The sequence below is a fragment of the Melanaphis sacchari genome, unplaced genomic scaffold (assembly GCF_002803265.2).
Source record: "Melanaphis sacchari strain LSU unplaced genomic scaffold, SCAv2.0 Contig13_pilon_pilon, whole genome shotgun sequence".
Classification (NCBI taxonomy): Eukaryota; Metazoa; Arthropoda; class Insecta; order Hemiptera; family Aphididae; genus Melanaphis; species Melanaphis sacchari.
The window spans coordinates 1965224-1987857 of NW_020270588.1; the positions used below are offsets into that span (position 1 = coordinate 1965224).

Sequence of the window (22634 nt, forward strand, 5' to 3'; positions counted from 1 at the left end):
GCCTGGCCGACGACGCGCGGTGGACGAACGGCGCAAGCGTGACGTGTACAAGGGATTGGCGGGCCAGCCGCCGGGCGCGACGGCGAGGCGCCGCCGGCGACGGGGCCGACGGAGAGCGGCTGGCCGACGCCAAGAAGTCCACGGCCGAACTGTACCAGACGATCGGCGCCGGGACGACGTGGTCGGCCACCTTGCCGGACTCGCCGCTCACCGGGCGGGCCGCGTACCGTCGGCTGGATTCGGCGGTGGCCGCCGAGCGGTCGCTGACGGAAAAACTGGCGCGGCCGGCACCGGCTGAACGAGTGCCGGCAACGGGTGGCCGACAAGGCGGCGCGGCTGGCCTGGTTGGTGGCGAGGTGGCCGCGGCCAGGACCGGCGCGAACCGTCGCCGCCGGGCGACGCGGCCGCCGCCGGTGCCGGAGCCCGCGCCGATGCTGGACAAGAAAGTGGACGCGCTCAAGCTGCAACCGTCAGGCGGCCAGGGCCGCGACATTATCGCCGACAACACGGCCATGAGGACGCGCTCAACGGACAGTTGGTCCGACGTCCGCCAACAGGCCACCGCCGTGGTCGAACTGCTCGCGTACGGTACGGCCGCCAAGCAGGAGGCGGTCGCGTACAACCGGGATTATTGCCGGGTGGTGGCGATCACGAGCACGTCGTTCGACGGGATGACGCGCAGAGCGCGTACTCGATACGGGAATATCGGCACTGAATCCAGCAGGTGACCCGTTTTTTATCCGCGGTCGATTACCTACGTTTTGTTTTTGTTTTGTTTTTTTGGATAAGCGTAATTTCGAGTATCGAAAATTTGATGATACCGAGCAGTTAAATTCGAACTTTTCAGAGTCCTACGTACGGCCAACGTTTTGCCGGTATACCACGTACCTACGTAATTTTCCGAACGTTCGATTTGAATCGATACACTCGAATTTCTCCTTAAAATCTTTGATGTATTTAGACCAGACGGATAGATAAAATAATATAAAATATCACGCTGCTAATACTCAGTGACAATATACGAGTAGGCGATAAGTTATCACTAAGTCTATCACCGATAAAATGTATTTATGTTATTACTATAAAACACGCCGAGTGTATTTAATTAGACCCGGCTAATATAATAAAGCCCTTAACTGTATATTATAAATTATTATAAATTCGGTTTTGTTCGCTATATTTTTATTTATATTCAATTAAATTCTAAGATTATAAATTAACTATAGGTATCATATAAGTCTGTAGTACCTAATTATGTATTTAATGGTTGATAAAGATAAATCATATACGTTACGTTATATGTTGTATTACAATTATAAATAAATATAGCATAAAATTTAAAAATTTAATATTTAAAAATAAACAAATAAATGAACAATTCTTAATTTAAATGATTTTTTTTCGAGCCTTAGATCACTAAACTTCCTAATTAAATCTAAAAATCCAGTTATATATTTAACCATTTGGCAAAGAGTCAAACAAGTAAATTTAATTTTCCTAATGAAGAGAAGTTTTTCTGACGTTTTTAAGTTCTTCTGCTTTACAATTTGTAATTGCAAGGTTGAGTAAGGTTATAAGGAAATGTTCATATATGGAAGATTCATTTAAATTATTTTCATAATTAGTTTATACATAACAAAATATTTTAAATGGATTTTGATGGTAATTTTTGAATATAAAATTTGAAGATTCACAATTCCTTTGTTTTATTTATATTCATCAAAATTGTCTTTAAAAGTATTGATGAAAATATCAGCAGAAGTTTCAGATAATAATTCTGAACACAATTTTGTAAAGAACTATACTCTTTGATTATAATGCAAGGAACGAGTACACCAATAGGGCAAATAAAAAGACAATGCGTTTATTTTTTATTTAGGCCTATAAAACCTCATATTTAACATTAAATATTTAACTAATATTTTTTTTATTCAAGAAAATGATTACTTCTTTAGACATTAATATTATGTTAGTATGACTTAATACGTTTACCTATATATTTGTTAAGAATATCTCAACAACTAATCCTTCATAACAGTATTTAATCACTACAGAAAATTAATCTCTCTGTGCTTTGTCATGGGTTGAATCTAAAATAATCCCTTGATATTTATTTTTTTGCTTAATTATTTTCATTAAATTATCATTCCCCGTTAGATCGATTATATCATTACAAACTCCAATCGAAAGATAAGATACGTTACCAGGTCATTTATTGATGGATTTATTAGTGTGTTGTTTTAAAAAAAGATCAAATTCAATTAGTTCAAGTTATCCAAGAATATTTCCATACGTTAAGAATCAAAATACGAATCATTACACTCAAACACTAACCACCTGGTAGCAAAAATTTCACAACAGTTATGATACTGCTATTAGTACTTCAGTCCAATATTTTTTTCATTATTTATTTGATTTAAAATAGTATTATCAATATGACATATTTTAGTATAGACTTTATTTAACCAAGTTAACATTTATTAATGATTATTTGCACTGTTTTCATATTCTTTAACTTTTTCGTTTTTTGAAAAAGAATACAATTATTTGAATTAAAAAATGTTCAAACAAGACAACATACGTTTCCAATTTGTTAAACATCTACGCAATTATATTTAAACATTGTGAAAGATTAATTTAAACAAAGGTATATAATTAATATTTAATGTACAGTTATAATAGCAGCATTCTTCTTTAAAAACATCATTCAAATGAACAAGCCACATTTCTGGATCTTTTATACAACTCAATATCAATTTAAATACTATTAATATTATCTGAAGTATTATTATTAGTAGGTAGTAATATTACAATTTTTGAATGTAGAAGTAGATTCAATATAATAATTAGAGAGTTGCATTTAAAATGTCTAGTGTATAAATAGTATATTAGATACAATATTAATAATAACATTGACATTTTCAATACTATAAGAGTACTAATATTTAATGTACTAGAATTAATTATTACTTCTTAATTATTAAAGGTTTAAATAAATCACTTATTTAATCACAATTTTGGCAACTTGCTTATTTCTTTTTAATTTCGTTTTACTGCATCACTAGGGAATTTTTCTTTTCAGACATTATTGATATAATTGTAAAACAATAAATGAAATATATCATAACATTACAAGCGCACTCGCGCGTCACGTTATACAAAAAATCTAATTGACTAACAAACTTACACACTAATTTCACATGGTACATACTAAATTATGTAGGTACACCTTAAAAAATTATTATTGGTTTGTATTACTATGTAGATGACAAAGCTATAATTTCCATTAACAACGATCCCCTCACTGCCTCCTCAAATCTACAAAATCATCTTGCCTACATGGAAAACTGGTTTACCATATGGCGTTTCAAAGTTAACCAAAGCAAATCGATCCACACTACCTTCATCCTCAGACAGGCTCCGTGTCCAAATGTGTTTCTATATGGTACACCCATTCCTACTTCTCCTACCATTAAATATCTTGGTCTAACACTTGATCAAAGACTTACTTGAGCCCACCATATAAGAACCAAAAGACTAGCTCTAAATAATCGCCTATGCATGCTAAAAACGGTATTATGCAATAATAAATATACTTCTACGCGCACCAAACTTCTTATAAATAAAAGTATACTCAAACCAATGTGGACGTACGGTTTGCAGTTATGGGGTAGTGCAAAAAAGACAAACCTTAACAAAATTCAATCATTCCAAAACATTGCTCTAAGGAAATTAACAAATGCACCTCTTTACGTCTCAAATTGTTCCCTTCATTCAGATCTTAAATTAAAAACAATAGCTGAGGAATCCAAGTGTTTCTATAAAAGATTCTACAACCACCTAAGCACTCATTCAAATCCACTTATCAAAAAATTGGCCTCCGCTACCATACCAAGTAATCCCCCAAGACGTCTAGAGCGCAAGTGGTGTCGTGATTTGTTACAATAAATTAAAAAAAAAAAAAAAATTTAAGTAAATAATTAATAACCACAGAAAGTGTCATCAATGGGTGGCTCCTTTCATCAAATTATTTTCCTGTGAATGTACTTTTAATATATATTCTTATTGTATCAATGATACAGATTGTATATTACTTGTAAAAATAAAAAATTTAAAAAAAAATTTGTTTGTATTGACGATTTTAAACAAAAATAATTTTATAAAGCCAAATTAATATATGTGAACCATAATTATTATATTGGGTCTCGAAGCTACAGCAGCCCCTCTAGCCCCTTCAAGTAAGGTTTTAAATACATAATTAATATTCTAATGTATTTATAATAATATTGTAGTAGTAGTAGTAGAATAATACGAATAATTTGTCAGTTAAATCGTTAAGCAATGATTTTTTTTAAACTTATTGGCGAGATAGTATTCAATTTAAATTTATAGTAAAGTTTATAGTCATCTCTTGTTTATAATACATACTTGTTCGTAAAACATTTTTGAGTAAAATTTTTAAGAGAATGTTACAAATGCGTACATTGTTTTGATGTAGAGTTATATTCGTTTTTATTTATTATTTCATCCTTAAGCTTACTGTAAATTTAAAAATTATAAACAAATAACAGATAGCATATGACAATATTATTAATTTTTAACTATATTAAAATTAATTCGTTTTAATACGTATTAAAATATTATACAACATTTGTCTATTCGTCATTCGACTTGTTTTTTGAAAACGTCTAAGGTATTTTAAGAAAAATTAATTAAAATGTATATTAATGTATTTATTCGTATATCCAATATGCGCATTATAAATATTTATATAACCTATTATCATTATTTTGTTTTTTAATTCGCAATATTCGAAATAAATCGAAACGGTAACACGTTATATTAGAAAAACTAAAAGTTATATATCCAATGAGATTTCCATTACATTTTCATTGCACGGCAACAATTCTAACGAAATTACGTAACGTATTACAAATTAAGTAACATCGTTACAATAACACATCACTTATGTTACGTTACCACTCGACAGACTGCTTTGCACTCTAATTCGCATTGATTTTATACGAATTAAGTTCGTATTTGATGTTAAATAAAATTCGAACTAATGGGTGCATAAAACAAGATGAAATACCTTCTCGCACTACTGCAATCCTGATAAGGTTGTAAATAATAGCGTTTCCGGTTAAAATATATTTTTTAGTCCCAGAATTTCTTCTAATGCACATTTTGAATGTAAATGAACTAAACTGGTTTAATTACTAAAATTGAATTTATATGAAACTAAATTAACAGCAGCTTACATGCGTTTTATTCTGTAGGTAGGCTAATTTGTATTGAGGTATAAATTTGTTTAAGATGTGTATGTCAACTTATTCTACCTATTTGGTTACATGCACAATTGAAATTAATTGGTCATATTTATACATTGATAACATGTTATATAATAAACATAATAGATATCAAAAAACGTTATAACATTAATGAATCATAGATATATTGAATCATTACGCTGAGTCCTGGTCATAATACTATAATAGCTTTATTTAAAAATAAAAATAACTTACTATTATAATTTTAAATTTTCATCTCCGTGTCAAAATGACTAGGTTATGCTTCTCATAGTGAACTGTTGCTATTTATTCACAATAATAATATGAATGTTGCATGTTTACACTTTCAGTTGATAATTAATATGCAGCCTACGGCATTAAAACTTAAGATGTACGCATAAAAATAAGTCAATTATTAAAATTTAAATATTTTATTAAAAGGAAAAAGATGATAATCAATCGTATACAGAATAATTCTGACGAAGAAATAGAATTTGTTACTGAGGGAGCAATGCCATCGGTTGAGTCTGATTTAGAATTACCTACCTCCATTAAGCCAAACAACAACGACCTAATGTTGTTGAATGATTGGATCGACGGCGGAATGATGGAGAAACAAATTTTACCCTCAAAAGAAAGTGAGGAGTTGTCTAGTTCTTCCGATTCGACATATCAAAATGATACCATTACTTCGAGCACGTATACATTTCCTAGAAAAAACGTACGTACCTAACTCAAGCTTTTAAGTATAACCTATCATCTCCATAATTATATAAATATAAATGATTGAGTACAGCTGCAGAGATATGACCATATATTCTCTAATTTTACCATTATTGTGAAGTATTAACTACAAAATATGTTTGCAGTTTAGCTTGTACACAACAATGGTAATTTTTTTTTTTTTTTTTTAATTTCAAATAACTCATTAAATATATCTGTGTATAAATATATTATAGTGTCAATTTATATATGTACGTATATGAATTTAAATTGTATATGATGCACTTTTAAAATTAATTTATTGATTTTTTTAGATAGTTGATCGTCAAAAAAATTGCTACAAAAGGTGGTCAATGTACAATAATCTATTTATAATACGTTATTAATTTAAATGTATATGTTATGAACACTAAACAGTAATAACTAGGTAACTGTAGAATTAATGTTTAAAAAACTTATTTTTCTAAAGAAAAATTAACTGATAAAAAAAAAAGGGGGAAATATCAATTTAAAACTAATTTATTCCTCAATTTGTTTAAAATCTGAATATTTTTTTCGCTTTTAAGATTACTAATGACTAATACACTTTCAACCTATACTATACGTGAATAGTGAATAGATCATAACAAGTAGTAAGTAATAAGAAAATAATACTATAAGTCCATAATTTATTAATTAATTTTATAAACTAATATTTTCTGATTATGTTATATATTAAGTACTTATAAACTTATAACCTACTCATATTATTCGATTATTTCCATAATTGTTGTACTACTCTTATAGATACGTAGATCATAGACCATATACATATTATATACCTATGTATAAATGTATAATATTTCATAAATTAACAGTTAACAAATGTAATGTCGCTGAATAAAAATGATTAAGTATAATAACATTTACAATTTAAAAGTTTCAAATAAAAATTAAATTGACAGGTTAACTGCTCTGTGTTCCATTTTTTTGTACATCGATCATTTGTCATTCAAGCTCACGCAAAAAAACGAATATGCCTTTTTCACTAAGATCTAAAACTTTATGAAAAAGTATATTTTTATTTTCGTTTAATATGTGATTGTAAGTTATGATTTTGTAACCAAATTAATGAATTTGTTTCTCTAGTAATAGTATTTAAGTTTTTTATGCAAAAACAACTAATTAGGTTCATAGAAAATTCAGAGTTGTGTCATTTCAGTATTTTATAGTGTTGATTTTTATACGATAGGTAGTATAATTGTATCTTTTCGATTGAACAAACAATGAATAAATTATGCAAATCCCGAAAACTAATTACACTTGTTGATTGTACTTGAAAAATACCCCGTCAAATTAAGTTCAGTAGACCGAAAGCAGATCATAATTTTAATGAAAAATCAAATAAAACCATAAATGTACGATAACATTATTTGAAGTGATAACTATTTAGTGTTTATATTTTATGATGTATATAATACCCATTTATATAGACAAACATTATTTTTACTAAATATTTTAAAAATATCTAAATAAAATTATTAAATACTATTTACATATTGTATTGTAAGCTAAAAAAATATTTTGTGTTTAATTTATCATCTTGGTATTTTAATTGAATATCTATAAAACTTATAAAAATCTTATAATATTAAAAATAACCTGCAGTGTCACAAATAACATTTTATTGTCATTTACACTCTCGTTGTAAATAATTGTTCGTTTAGCTCTGACGGAAAATGTGGGTTTTTAACAAATTAAGATTAATTCAAAAACTATTTTATTTAACAATTATGTAAATCAAGTGATGCTATCGTTCTCAGGTCAACCTACATAAGTTTAGAAAAGAAGAAACAAGCAGAGCATTGGAAGCTGTAGAATACGTATGTGAAACGTTAAAATTCTCAAACATAACAGAAGTAATGCATTATTTTATGTCAGTTAAAAATGTGGAGATGCGCATAAAAAAAATGATAAGCATGCGAAAACATCTACTCGAGATAGCACAAAAAAGCGTGAAATCTGCGATCCAAGTGAAAATAGAAAGTATAAATTGTTTGCCAAAAGTGATTTTGCAGTTAGATGCAAACATTGAACATGTCCAGCGTAAAGGTTTAGACGTCCAGAAAAAACAATTTGAGGATGTCAACAAAAATATTACAGAATACGGTGAACTGTTCAATGAACTTTGGTTCCAGTTGGATAGTCTCGTGGGAAAACTCGAACGATGCCACGTAAGAATACACATTTCAAAAAATATCCATAATAGTGCGCAATCGTTTAAATGTTTTAAGTGTTTTATCATGAAAATGTATGTATACGACTATAGTTTTTTAATTACAAAAATCGATTGCATCGATCAACCATTACGATTTATAGATGTTAGATAGGTAACTATAGCATAATATGGAAGTTCGAATCATTTACAAAAAGATATTTCGTATGAGCGTGGGATATTATTATTATTTTAAGATCAGTGTACTAATTCATTATAAATTATAAAATAAATAATATGAGTAGATGATCATGAAATAATAATGATACTTTTAAAAAATATTTATAATAAATAATCATTTATTTCTATTATATTTATAATACCAACATTTTTATAATAATTGTTTATTTTTATTGTATTGTAAAATAAATTCAGTTGCACAAAATATAATAAATACTGTTTTTACATGTTTTAAATTTAAATGATATAGAGATCCCTACTTTCTGAACGCCCAAATTAAGCCTATGTTTTTCCCAGATAAGTATTAAGCTATTAAATTAAACCCTGTCGCATATATTAAATTGTAAATCCTATATAAAATACAAAAAGTGTGTTAAAATATGGTTAAACCATAATCCAAACGTTTAAGATCACTGTGTACACTGTACATGATGTAAACCTAGTTGAATTAAATTTGATTTTTACTTAAACTGATAACAACTTATTTTATTTTGTTACATTTTCTTTTAGTTATTTATTATTAGTAGTACTCTAATTTCAATAATAAGAGGTTATCCTAGGTCAGTAGTTAGTTGGGTCATTATACTCACTATTCTTTTATTGTAATTGCATTTAAGTGTATCTACAGATGACCGATAAATATTTGTATTATTATTATTAAATAACCAATAGCTATCTCTATAGCGCAGGTTACTTTAGTTTTCCAAACTTTTCTTTCATCGGATACTTTTGTGATGGTAAAAATTGTCACGGACTCCTAATTAAAATAAAAACAAAAAACATTAATAAATAATTTTATTATTTGATTTTCTTAGCTAAATTAACATATTTTTATGATATAAAATTGACTTAGAAAGAAAAATGAATAGATAAATTTATAGTTCATATAATTAATAAAAAAAAAAGTTAAATGTGATGGCTGGCGCGGGTAGTGATGTTTCTTTGATGTTAAATCGGGTATAATAGTATATAATATGTTAAATAATTGGATTTATAAATCTAATTGTACTTGTAATCGCTTTTTATGTTTATTATTAGTATATGCTTAAGTGGAAATAGCTTTTTTTAAGAAGAATGTTATTGTTTAAAAAAGTATCAATGGTGTTATCACTGCTTCTGATATTTCTGGATAGTTTTTGTCGTCTTAAACTGAACGGTTCACTTTTATTTAAAAGTATATTTTTTATTTTTCTAGTGTGATACGGATATTAAATTGGTATTTTCGTTTTTATGTATAATATTTTCAATTTACGCTTGCTAACCTCCTCTAATATACATGCGGACCCCTAGGGGTCCTAGAACCGTGTTTTAGGAAACGCTTCTCTAGCGCAATTGATCGATCAAAAAAAACCAATCGCAATACATTGCAGATGTACTCGTATTAAAAGGTTCGTTTTTAAAGGCAATTGTAAGTAAACTCCCATTTTTACACCAACTGTTAACATACGCGGCGTATAATCGTCATTACTAGTATTATTTTTTCAATCACCTGGTTTTGATATACTATGCGTATAGAATTTATGCTCCGATGAACGATATTCGGAAATCGATTGTGTCGCGCGTCGTCGCCGTCGTACTACTTGTCCGTTTAACGTAAATAATGACCGCTGGGTTTTGTATGTTATAGGCGTTTCCGATTTTCTTTAGAACGCAGCCTCGTGCGCGTATTGTTTTTTGATATTATATCTACAATGTCGACCGCGGATTTTCAACGAAATAACCTCCCAGTCTATTCGATTTTTTTTTTTGTCTTTACACCGCGAATATTTGTTTATTCGGTTGAATTAGATGTAATGAACGAGTAAGAGGCGTCTTTTATGTGTACGCGCGCGGTTATGCCTTATGACTGCGTATATTATATTATACTATACCGTACCACTGTATCGGCGAAGTGCAATTAAGGGTGGTACGGTTAGGTAGGCATTACCTATACAAATCAATCATTGTGCTCGAAATGTCTATTATTTCTGCGATGCCTACGTTCGGTGTTGCGGCGTTTATTGCGGTTCGTCCGGGGAGGCCGTTTTTCGTTTTGGGGCGTGCGTCCGGCAGTGTGCGGTTCACAGCGTTTGTTTGTTTGTTTCACATTGATCGTTTAGCATGCGTACACAACACGCGTGTCATATTGTTTAGTTATGGGCTCGACAATAAGCAGTGCAATAATCGACCACGCCCCCTCATTTATCCAGACGCCGCGGCGTGCGTGGAAACCGTTCGCGGAACGAATTATTTCACGCGGAGACACGTGCCGCGGCTGTAACGCGAAAACCCATTGCCGACCGCATTATACACGGTGTTATGGTAAAAGTCTGTTGCTATTATGTACCGTGCGCAGACCACTAATTGTTTTCCGGATTTTGATTTATCTAAACGGAGTTTTTAACGAGCCATTAATTATAACGGGCGTACAACAGGGAACGCTATCGTAGCGGTGTGGCGGCGTGTGGTAGACCGAGTGAGATGTCGGAGGACCGGATAATTCGTTTTAATCTCATTTCGATTATGTATCATAACAATATCATCAAAAAACACGTGTAATGAACTGATATAGGTATTATTAGCTATCTGGGTATTGTTTGAACACATAATCTTACGGAAAACAGCATAAAGGACTCGTTTTCCGTGCAAACAAAATGAATCATGCTCGTAAATCTTTAATGTTTACCACTACATTCTTGTCGATAACATTTTGTTTAAATTACAAGTATTCCGAACTTAATACGACTCATAAATAATTAAAACAAAATAACTTTCATATATCAAACATTTCTTAAACGTAATAATACCATCTAATTTTATTTTATTATTACGGTATAACGTTGTAAGTAGATAATTTCCAATATGTCTAATGTCTATTTATATAGTTTATATGGTGTGCATCAAAAATTTTTCAGTTTCAAGAAACTGGTAATTAATGACCTATGAAAAATAATTCTGTTGAACTTTTAAATCATAAAAATAATATGATGCATCACTATTTTATGTTTCACGGAGACTGGATGTTAGTTATTTATTCGGTAGATATAATACAATACTATATAGTTATTATATAAATATTATTATAGTTCACATGTTATAATATTATATAGTTTTCGATTTAAAGTTGTGACCAAATACATTATGTCATACATTTTGTCTTTTGACTAACATCATGACAGTAAATTGTTTTAGCCTCGAGGTGAATGATTCTCAATAGGCTGTATACATAGTAGTAAAGTATGACATTATTTTAAACGCATAAGATTACCCAAAGGACCTTTCTGGGTGAATGGGCATTCAAAATGTTTATCGCACCAGATGGGGTGACGGGAATTATGTGGAGGACTATGCCGTAACGGCCGTTATGAAATAAAAAAAAATCCGTATCTACCAAGAAAAGTGCACATTTTGAGAAAAACAAAATCACCGTTTAATTTATAGTCTTTTATACTCATAAAGTTTAAGAACGATAAAATATGACGTTTTATTAACGTTTCAATAGCATTTCAAACAACTGTAAATAATCCAAAAAAATATAAGCACACGAAAATTATTATGTTCACATATTAAATGTTTTATGGTCGGAGTTATTCATTATGTGTATTAATGATGTTCAACTTTAGGGTATTAAATAAAAAATAATGAAAATTATAAAGAAAGATTTTTTTAACACATTAACTAGTATTGAAGTATATTATACGTATTATAGATACCTACTGAAATTTTCCTGAAAAAAGAAATAGAATCTATGTTTTATGTATATATGTATATCGAATTATTTAGAACCATCGAAATTGATATTCACTGTGGGATCGTTTTAAGGTCATCTGGAAATTTGGCCCCCTATGAAATAATATTATCGGAAGGTATGACATAAATATAAATGTAGCCTGTAGGCCGCAGTGTTAAAAAGCCTATACTGTCATGTATACAAATCGGTCCCGAGGAAATCGAGAGTAAAAGCAATATTGGAAAATAAAATTGAAGGTATTATATATATTATAGAACAAAACCGACGTATATAATACTATAAATGTCACATTTATTTTGTGTCAAAGACGCACGGTTTTTGGGTTTCAGATACCTAACCCTATACTGTTGTTCTACTGTTGTTTTTTAACAACGTGCTATCTGCTGCAGGTGCCAGTGGTGAGAAAATACCAACTGCGCATGAAAAATCGGAATATGAGTTCCGAGCCGATGATGGACGCTCAACAGATGTTGGAGGGGTTGTGTTTGCAACATTTACCTGTCACCAACGACGACTGTTCCACTGTTCGCCAATCTCCGGCGACTATGTCGATCGACTCTACACCGGAAATGGATAATGCTTTTGATAGAAATCCGGCTGTGGACGCTTGCCGGAAGTTGTCGGAGATATTGTACGCCAAGGTCAAGTCGTGCATGGTGCACATTGGCAGTGTCTTCGATTCCGGTGACAAAAATCAACTTATGGCCAGAGCGTGTTTTGCGTACGACCGGCAAACCCAGATACAATGGGACGTAATCGCCACAAAGGATCGGAAACGCCGGATATACGAGAGTTTAAAGCTATCGGAGAAGAACGCAATAGACTCAAAGACTGACGCTAAGACCACCGGCATAATGACTCGAGTGCAGACCAAACAGCAAGCCGAAGACATCGTCCAGTGGTACATTACTCCTAAGGACACGGATGATGCGAAGAGGACGAGGAAACCCATATCGTTCCGAAAATCCAGAATCGTTGTGCGTGAACGGAAAAAGTACTAATTTATATTAATAAATACACATCCGTTCGGACACACTACTTTGCAGATACAAACCGTGGATAATCTCATTACTTTTAGTCAAAAAAATTAATAACATTAATTTACCTCTTCCGTCGAATCATTCATAATATACACATATATATGCAATTATTTTTTTATTCAGTTAGATGGAAAAAAAAATGACCAAGGACTACCTTTTATGTGTACCTAAATGTATTTTTATTTAACATGATATTCATTCATAAAAATATATTTTCATTTTATTGAAATGTCCACAATATTACAATTATTGAATTTATTATAGTCATAACGAACAATCGTCTTAAAAGATAAAATATGTAACATTTTTATTTTTATAAGCAAGTTTATAATTTATTGATCTCTAGTAGTTTTGAAAATCGCGATTAGTATAATAGTATCCATTCAGAAAACATCATATATAATAATAGAAAATAAAAAACTAGCTTTTCATAAAATCTATGGCATTTCTAATATTTTGTTATATAATAGTTGCAAAATACATAAAAAAAAAAAGATTTAAATTTGACAGAAAACCCGTTGGTTTCTATTACTAGTTAGTTTTTTTTCTTCGTATGATATTATTGTTCTTATTTTTATATTATTCTTAATAATTATCTCGTTTATTTACTGTGCCTTAAAGCTAGGATCACACTATGCGTTTTGTCGGTTCCCGATCAACCGGAGCCAAACCGCAACACTCTAAAATAAAATAGGTTTAAATATAAAACGCGTTATCAGGGCCAGACTAGACCGATTTACGGAACCGATTAAAAACCGTCGGGAAGCGACCGCAACGTGTTGCGGTCCAACCGTCCGGTTGCGTTTCGGGATGTAAAGCACAACACATGCAATGCAATTTGTCCGATCACATTTGTGCGGATTATCGGTAACCGAAATTGAAAATTTTATGAATAATTAATAATCATTTTTAAATTTAAATAATTTAATAACTTAAAATATATTTGTAATATATATATTATATTTTATTTATATTATAGATGTATATTATTATTTATTAGCATAATTAGTTGATACACGTTTTAAATAAAAACAAATAATTCTAATTACACAACCTTTTTATTATTTTTTTACTTATAATACTAGATACATTTCGTTTAAATAAAAAATCAGTTTAAAATTTAAATTTAAATTAAAAACGATTTTCGGGCTTTTTAATCTCATTTGTATGTATTCGGTTACCGATAAAACGCACAGTATGATCGATCGTCCCGATTGCGGTTAATCGGGATAGTATTTTTCGGTTGCCGACAAAACGCATAGTGTGATCCTAGCCTAAAGCATACGTTTTCTTTTTAATATTAATAATACTCAATTATTAATCTCCTTGAATCTATCTGTATTTCCCATTGTTATCTCAATAACATGGTAATAATTATCTTTACTGCATTTGAACGTTACATTATTTACACGGATTTCACAAACAAATAAAGTATTATATTATAATATTAGTTTAGGTGAAAAAAATAACGAATATTACTAATAATAATAACATTTCATCGAATTGTTATAATATGAAGAAAAATGAAATAATACTCATTTCGCTGAGTCAAAATGTGCATTCTCAAACTCTCATAATTGTGAAAAACTACAAAAGCCAAAAATATGCTATTATACTTCAGTATACTTATCAGTTATCGAGTATTATGATCACCTACATAATAATATTCTCTCATACAACACAACCAAGTAAAATGGGGCGTGTCACTTATTGCCTGTGTAGGTGACATTGGAATTGAGTTAATGTATCGATTTATAATGATTCTAAATATGCTGATTCATGAAAGGAACGCATGTATAGGTACTACGTATATATGACAACTATTGAGTTTAATAGAGTATCCCCGGGGTGCGTATTCAAGTATCAAAAGTGTCACACAACAATAGCAATGTGACAAGACGAATCCTTTGAAACGTATACTGCGACCGCGAATTTCTTTATAGTGAAAAAAAAAAACATAATAAAACACCTTTTCCAAAAGTAAGTATCTTATATTTATTAATTGAATTATGTTTCATATTATATTTCGTTTATTTTTAAGAACGTGCCTTGGCAATACCTACATTAATATGTGAAATAAGTAAATACATCTAATATATTATAATAAAATATACTCGTATGTGCCTATCTTCCGTGAAACTAAACAATAAACATGGTTTCGGTACGTTAAAGGTCAAACTATTATACATTTTTATGACTATTATACGTATTTATAAACAATTATTCCACAGTCCAAGACATGTAATTTAAAAAATTTAGGTTTAACGCAGGCGAACAGTTTTCTTGTCTATCTAAAATTCTAATGATCCATTTTTAAAATGTAAATTTTCCTTTAAAATATACGTCATCAAAGTTTTATGGACAAAATGATGTGATTTTGATTTGTATATAATTGCGTCACGACGAACACGCGGTACGTAGAATCGGCTAGAGTGTGATTTATTCAAATATTCAAGAGTATTTTTTTTTTTTACTTTGAGATGTTACATCCGCATAATAACAGTCGGTGAATATGATAATTATTAAATTATACGAAACGCAATGTATACTGCCATTTCGACACAGAAGTTTTTTCATGTAGTAATAATCTTCAGATATTATTACTAAAGAGATTACGTTTCAGACGCATAATAGACTTTTTCACGTTGTCTTTGCGACCCGATATTATAATTATTTTAGTTCCTGAGAGACATTTTAAGCACGATTTCGTAATATTTTTTTACAGAAAGTTCTTTCCGCGCTGGAATCGTAATTTATCGTTATAATCATGACGGTAACGATGTCGGTTCACGATCGAGTGATTGGTGCACTTGCGATTTGCTACGACCTTGTGCATCATACCTACGAATATATAATTTATACTTATTTGGAAAAACTTTAAGTCATCTATTACTGCGTTTGAAATCTTAATGGAAAATAATTAAAAAACTTTTAGAATGCTTACATAAATCATTCGTAGAAATTAGTAGAGTGTAATTTCTCGGAAAACACGAAGACACGAAAGCTGAACTTATTCTACTATAAAATGCACTAATCATGTATTTCTAGTGCATTCACTTTTATTTACTTTATTAATTTTTAAACGACTGTCAAATTACCTATGTTTACCTACGTTTGTTTTTATCTCGCGTTATTAGACCATACCGGAAAATGTATTCGTAAAAAACCTTGTGTATAGTACATCTAAATTTAGTAGTTAAGAATTTGATAAATAAGAATCGATCTTAATCGCATAACTAGATATCTTTCAATAAGAGCTAGAATAGCGTGTTCTACGATTGCAATCGTTGATCGAGTGCACGCTAATCGCACGACGTCGAGACAATATATATAACAACCTGCAGCAGCTACTGTGTGCTGCTATACAATAATTGTTTTACAGCAACATTGATTGTTGGCATGATAAAGCCGCGTTAAGTAGCGTAAAATATCGTGTATAATATTATTGTGTATTGTGTAGCCCCACACACGGCATACCACCGGAAACTGCAGCAATCGCGGGGCCCGGATCGGTAGAACGACACATTATTATATTATTATATCATACCGCACAGCGGGCGCGGACGAGTGGAAATATGGACGGTCGTGGGTATTCCGCAGTGGAAAAACGGCAGCCAAACCGTTTTTATACCGTCGGCGTTCTGCTGTGGTGTGATGGGGGGATGGGGGGAGGGGTTGACGGTGAGGAGGCGACTGATGCGCGGAAGAGGCCCATCGCCCGAGTATTGCGATGCATTATACATTACGCGTATTGAATGAGACGTGAGCGGCGCGGCGGACGTGCGAAGAAAGATTCCATTAGGGCGCGACGCGGTGGGTGTGTGCGTAACACTCTTCTCATCATACAGACGACGATGGCGATGCTGCGGGACGCGACTTACGCAGAATATAGTATTGTCGGCTCGGCCCTCGTACCGTAGACGGGGAGGTGTACGCGAAGACGATATTTCATTTCGACCACCGACATCCTCTCCGCACCCCCATGACGCCCGTCCGACCGAAAAGTGATAATAATTCATATTGGTCCGGGCGCGTCCGGTCACTAGAGATCACAAAGGTGCTTCTACACCCGCACGCGTACACACACACACATACAAGCACGCATACTCATACAAATAACTCGATCCATTTCTTTTCGCGTTCCCTCCACACCAACTACGTCTACTCGCACACCTACCCTCTCTTACGCACACAAATATACACACATATATTATATATATATATATGAGATTTTTCCATCCTTGGCCGGGGACGAAGAGGGTAGAGCACGGACGGCGGTTACTGCAGTGGACTTCGATGATTTATGGAAAACACGGCAACTGTGACGGGTCGGAACTAACGGAAAATGTCTTTCCGCCGTTGCCACCACCACCGCCGCCGCCGACGGATATCCCGAACCCAACCCCCCGGAGACGTGACGGTCGGTGTGCGCGCCGGACATACCAAACAGCTTTACCTCCACCTGTCCGACGTCGCCGGGCTCGCTGCCGTTGTGTTCCCGCTCTGACACATTAGGGAATTACATTTTTCTCCAGCGAAACTTATGTGCGCACAACACTTTTTGCACACACTGTCTCTACACCGCCACTGCAGCCACTGAACTTATATATCCACTTTTGCGGCTCTCTCCACCATACCCGATTGCGTCCGTCACCGCTGTGCAGACGGTCGTTACCGGTGCCAAATGCGCGTGATGTTTGACCTCATAATCATATATATGTGTGTGTGTGTGTGTGTGTGTGTGTATGTGTAGGTACATCATTTTATATACATATATCATATTATTATATTGGAAGACTCGCAACCACCGCCATTGCCACTGACCATCTTTTATTTTTCATAACGAATAAATTTCCACCGGTCGTGCATTAGTGCTCTAGACCACCTCCCCTCTCTTTCAGAGCTCAAAGCAGGGTCAGAAAAATCGTTCAAGTTACCAGTACTGACAAAGAAGTCAAATGTATTACTGCGAGATAAATAATCGGTTTTTCAGCACATTTCTATTGTTATCTGTGCATTTTTAATACATACAATTTTGTTATTTTCGGATTTAAAATTAGATAAAAAATGTAGTAAAAAGAATCAAGTGTACTAAAATTCATTGATTTTCACGTTCATTTTTGAAAATGTTATAGTTACACTATCACCCCCTTTCTCCACAATCAAATAATACATGGAATATTCTCTCAAATATACTTAAATGAATTTAATAAATGACTGATTTAATTATAATAGCTATATCCAGCTTCTTATTAACTTTTGTGTTAATATAATACAATTTTTTATGTTTCCATACTATTATTTAGTATAATAACACTGTAATAAACGCAGCTTCTACATTATTAACTGCAAATAACACTGCATACAAATTGAAACTAAATGTCTAGCAAGTAAAATACTTTTTTTTTTATATAATAAGCAAATTACTTATACACATTTTAGTTTTTAATTTCTTAGTATTTAATGGAGTAGGTAAAAATAAATAATTAAATTAAAATATATTATAATATGATATATTTAATTTCACAATGAATATAACTTTTCTTATTTGTTTAAGTAAAAGCGATCTTACTGCGGCCAAGCATTAAAGTTTCATTTATAACATGAAATGTGTGTTATAAGCGAAAATTAACTTTTAATGTTACATAATTGTTATTTTTAAGTGTTATCTTTAAGCTTACCTGGTTATATAAATCTACTTGAACATTACTTCAGAACTGACCGAAAGTTGGAATATTGAAATTTGCAGCAGCGATCGGATGTTAAACTACCTACATACAATAGTCTATCGTTATTTTAATACTATTTATTATTTATAACAAACCATTGAATCATTAATTTAATATAATTATTAATGGGAATTAGTATTATTAATCATAACAAAAATTTAAGAAAACAGGCATTGTATAATTTTTAGTTATTTATCCAATTATATTCAATACTACCTATAGTATTTACGTCGCAAAATGTATTATAACTTATTTCAACATTTAATAAGCTATGAACATTTAAAATCATATAAATATATTTTATGACGGTAACTTCCAACAAAATGTTTACCGGTACGATATTTTTAACAGTTAAACTATCAATGTAATGAAATTATTAGTATAGATTTGTTGTTTTCCTGAATAGATGAGACTATATAGTCTCAGTAAGTATATAGTAAGTAGGTATATGATAGTGATCAGTGATGTATACAGTATACGCAAATACTTAAATTTATTGCTAACGTAAAATGTTTAAAAGTAGTTAAAGTAATTGTTATGGTCTATATGGCTATATTAATTTTAACAAAATCATCTTCATGTACCTAACTAAATAATTCATACCTATAAGTACTTTAAAATGTTTAAAGAATAGTATAATAACGCATTTACTTAGCCAACATTCCAGAATAGTTTATGGAAATTGTAAAACTATTATAAAATTTGGTATTATTTCGTTTTATCTATATTAATTTTTAATTTTTTTAGTGAAATCAGTATAAATAAATGACGCGTATGATAAAAGCAAGTATAGTAAGTTAGGTACTTAGGTATTAGATATATAGTCAATGTTCAAACTGCTCTCAATGGACGTTTAAAATGTTTAAAATTTAAAAGGTAGGAACATAATATGTTTAATTCAAATTTGTAATATTTATATATATACAATATGAATAGATAGGTACTATGCAAATATCATAATTATTAATACTAATAAGTAAATACTATTTCAAACTCAAAGGCAAAATCAGTAAAATATGTATGTTACGGTAAAAGTATGAATATAGTTACAGGGAAAACCTATGTATTAATGACTACTGTTGATAAACAGAGACGTCGATATATTTTGAAACACCTATGACGATTTAATTTTGAGTCAATACACCCACGCACCCACCCACTAACAAAAATATTCCTCTTCAAAACAATATAAAGCATTGGTTCCTTAACTTTGCACAACAAGTTCATTCAAGAGTGAAGAGACCCCATTTTATAAATTTTATATCATTAAAAGGCTTCTAATAATATCTTAAAAATTGAATAATGCCTAAAAATATTTTCTTCTTAATCAAGTATTACATGTTGCGTAAATGTAAATAACTTTTCATACCCATAATCACCAAATATTGACGCCAAAGTTGAAAATATAATTTAATCACTGTGTGTTTAATGATAAAATATAAATATTAAATACAGTAGTATTGTGTGTGTGTACTGTGTAGTGTGATTTAGACATTGGTGACTAATGATTACCTAGTTCTCAGCCAGTAGCAACTTGGGTACGTTTTACTCATAACTTAATGTTGTAGAATTTATAGACAGTAAAACTGAGGATCCTATTTTTCTTCCCATTAAACCCACCCACTCACTTATATACCTATGACAAGTGTTATTGGCAACATAAACTTTCAGTGCCTCTGCTAGTAAATTTATGAACCAGGCTTTACCAATTAATCTTGGTAATATCTAAAGTAAGCAAATAAACTTAATAATAAACATAAATGTACTTTAAAATAAAAATTATTTATAAAATAAAATTAAAGGATAATATATATATTTTTTTTAACTATCTTAATTATAATTTCCATATCATCACGAAGAATATTTTAATGACGCATTTAAATGTACATTATACTTTTAAATTTCATTATCAGATTTTGAACAAATAATAAGTTGAAAAAATAGTGATTTTAGAGACAAAACATCCTTTATAATAATATAATAGTAGGTATTACGGCTATAACAGATTTTTGATTTTTTTATTTACGTATTGATACATTAATAATTAATTTCCATTAGGTATAACTTAAAGTTTTAAGTTCGACGTTTCGATTGTATTAATGACAATACTCTATTGACACATAAAATAATTTCATTAAATAGAACGTACTCATACCGATATACCGGTGTTGCATTATTTACGGATAATTTTGATTTGAATTGACGAGAAACCTTAGAGACTAAATATAATATACTGTATATATATATATATATATATATATATATATATATGACCTGGCATTCAGTGGATATTATCGAAGAGTTCCCCGTGGGTTTGACAAATAAAAAATACTATACATGAATAACGAATGAGTTTTAATTCGAAAATGTAGACATTTCGTAAAAAACTGTATCCCGTCATTTCTCTGGAGAGGCGACTTCACGTTCCAACGACAAAGCGTATAGTTTCGTTAAAATCACATTTCTGAAAACATAAATACATTAACAATATTATTCATAAGCCAACTGTGTATATATATATATATATATATCCAGCAAGCACGTTGGAAAATGAACAAAAGCCCAGTGACGCAGACGATATTAGCAAACTCCAATCATCGAACTTTAACTGTATACCTATAATACGTACGCAATATACATACTTGTATAACGTGTGTTAATATTATATTATTAGCGCATGCACGTTTTTGGTCGACTTAATTTTATTTTTTTCATAACACAAAATCAATGTCTATTTAGAACCCAAAATTTGTTTTGAAACCAAATGAAAAATGTTTTGTATATTTCGTGGATTAAAAAACAAACTTTTTTTCCGGTTTTTTTTTTTTTTATCCAACTTTTTAACAATTAATTTAAAAGTTTTTTTTCACTTGTGTTTTGATACAGTTGTGTGAATTTAAAAAAAAAAAAAAAAAAAAAACATTACCAAACTATATTTTAACCAGTTTTTGATTTAGTTTGACCACTGACTACGAGTATTGTAAAGTATTTTTATTATTATACATTTATTCTCGTGTATGGTTATGCGCTTTTAGTACACGCATATCAATAAATGTATTACAAAAACATTATTTTTGTATGTTTTTTTTTTTTTTTTTTTTATATATAATTATTATTAAAACATACTAAATTGGTTATGTAATACTGATGAATAATATCCTAATATTAATAATGACTAACGAATATTTTCACACGATGATTAATATTAACCTATTTATAAGTTAGTCGAAAAAAAATATTAGTGAAAAATGCATAATATTTAATATATAGTAATAAATAATAATTATAATCTCTATAATATATTCATATGATTATAATAATAGTTGTTTTGAAATTATTATCATAAATTATATTATAGCAAGCTCTATTGAATTAGGCAAAGCACCTTATATGTACAAATAATAATTTTAGTTTCAGACATCTACCATAAGAAACAATATTATTAAAAGAGGAACAATTCAAAAACCAGAATAAATAATAAACATTCGCGTCCATAGAGAATTTTTATGAAGGTAGAAATATTAAGTTTTCATCTCTGCATCTTTTCTGCAATTCTATCCCCACAATAAAACAATACTCAAAATATATATATATATATATTGTGTGTGTGTGTGTATTAATAACTGATATTGTGTATATTTTCACTATTTTTTTTATAAAACATTTAACAATGAGATTGGATTAAAG

At 30.9% G+C, this 22634-nt stretch overlaps 1 pseudogene; it reads left to right on the forward strand.

The window, feature by feature from the left end:
- LOC112591578 overlaps nt 1-13179 on the forward strand; it is a 16403-nt pseudogene extending 3224 nt beyond the window's left edge.
- Nucleotides 13180-22634: the final 9455 nt, after the last annotated feature.